Genomic DNA, 2,138 nt, shown 5'->3' with positions numbered 1-2,138 from the left:
GTGTTTGAGACAACTCCTCAACTGACAGCTCAGTTTTACTGACAAGGCTGCATCCATGATCCTCCCTCTACCCTGTGATCAATGCCTTGACTTTGACAGCCCTGTTGCCACTCTGCACAGCTTCAGAAAAAGGAAGAGGAATTGATGTGCACTGTCCCAGTCCAGTTGTAGTTCTGCTACCACCTAGCATACTCCCTCCATTATCTTTGATATCTGCAGCCTAGATTGTGTCACTTCATCCATGGCCCCAGTTACATGGCTGCAATGCACTCTGTTTTTTTATAATTTTATATTTTACTTTAAAAATATGGAGCATGTCCTCCTTGTACAGGGGCCATGCTAATCTTTTCTGTATTGTTCCAATTTTCATTGCTGTCTGAATAACAGCAAGCTACAATAAAACTTCTCAGAATAAAGTAACAGATAAACAACTAACACCGTTATGAAGAGAAATCTTTTTCTGCAGATCTATGGACACTTTCCTTTATTAAATTAATTCTTATATATGGGGCACTTTAAGGGGCAAAGGGCATTTACAAATGTAAATAGGAAACATTGTTTGAAGCACTGATTCTATCTACTCATTACAAAGTTAGCATTTAAGGAATAATTATCTTCTACCTACACTATCTGCTTTCAGCAAAGGTTAGAAGGAATCATGAGCTGCCTCTGATATGTGTAACAAAATCAATTTTAGTTCTTGGACCAGCAGGCATTGTTTGATCTGGGATTAAAGTGGCACTCAAAGGATTTGGTGTTTTCAATTTTTAACTATGGATAACTCTTAAATTTGTTCCTACAAGCTACTTTAAGACAAACCATTGGACTTTAAGTTTCCGAAATTCAAGGTTAAACTCATTTGAGAATAATCGTGTTCCACATTTTCTTTCCTTTATTTCTAAATGAAAATAGGAGGTTTACATTTCCATGGATGCCTTCAACTTTGCTGATAAAAAAGTGTTAATTATTACTGTTAGTCTGATATAGGAAAAGCTTTTCTTTTTCTTTTTCTTTTTCTTTTTTTTAACCTGTGGACTCTGAAGAAACAAGTAGTAGTACATGCAGTATACAGTATCAGGCAGGACTTATGATAAAATGTGTTCAACATTTCATTTTACTCTCTGTATTAAATAGGGAAAATCACGAAAGAAGTAAAGCAATGAAGTCTAACCTACTTTCAATGGAAAATAGATTATTTTATAAATTGTAACATATTCCTGGCACATAGTATCTGCTCATATATCCATAGCATTTGTGATCAATAATTTATTGAACAACCTGGAATTTGTTCTTTATTAAATTATTCTTCATTTTATTTAGGAAGAAAAACAATGATTTCATCCTCTGATAAGCTAAGTTCACAAAACAATAGTAAACAAAAATAGAAAAATCTTAATGATGAACTGTTCGTAAATTTTAAAATTGCTTTATTATTAAGCTCCTTTGGTTGCCTAATGATGGCAAATCTCTCAACACTACTTCTCTCTGCTGCTGCCCCCAAACTCTGTATATAATTTTGCATTAAGAAAATTACAAACTGTATTTCTTGAAAACGGAGTTTAATTAATGGCTGACCTTTCATTAAGAGAGAACTTCAACCTGTGTTAATGGGGATGACAAGCCAGCAGGTGCAGGAGTATGTTGGGGAGGTGAGTTAGAAGTACAGTGAGATGATGAAGGTACAGTGGACTTATGAGCTGTGGTAAAGGATGGATACACACACACACACACACACACACACACACACACACACACACACATTCAAGGGAACAGATGAATAGAGTTTAAATTGCGGAGAACTTTGAAAGTTGGGCTGAGGATCATTAACTTGGTTTTGCATGGAATAGACTGCTATTGTCACATGGGAGCAGAAAATGTTATATATAGGTTCCTATAATCTCTACAAATCCATTCACCATTAGTGCAAAGTCTACATAATTAGCATTTTTTTTACAGTGGTATAAATGGCAAGGAATGCTATGAGTTCCATTTTACCATGACCCTTCAGTTTAAAATTTTTCACTTAAAATTGTTTACGTGAAATCTGCCTAAGTGATTTTGCCTAATGGAATATGCAACTCTGATTATCTGGTGTAGCCCTTAACCTCAAGTAAGACTTCAGGAAATCCCTAAAACTG

The 2,138-nt window shown here is 35.1% G+C and overlaps 1 non-coding gene across 1 annotated transcript; it reads right to left on the bottom strand.

The window, feature by feature from the left end:
* Positions 1-283: 283 nt before the first annotated feature.
* LOC123573736 (U6 spliceosomal RNA) lies at positions 284-388 on the bottom strand. Its single transcript, XR_006698474.1, has one exon. It is a non-coding gene; the product is annotated as a U6 spliceosomal RNA (small nuclear RNA).
* Positions 389-2,138: the final 1,750 nt, after the last annotated feature.

Source organism: Macaca fascicularis, chromosome 5, assembly GCF_037993035.2.
Source record: "Macaca fascicularis isolate 582-1 chromosome 5, T2T-MFA8v1.1".
In the NCBI taxonomy this organism is placed as follows: domain Eukaryota; kingdom Metazoa; phylum Chordata; class Mammalia; order Primates; family Cercopithecidae; genus Macaca; species Macaca fascicularis.
Note: the sequence above shows the minus strand (reverse complement) of the source record. Positions and strands in the feature narration are given on the sequence as shown.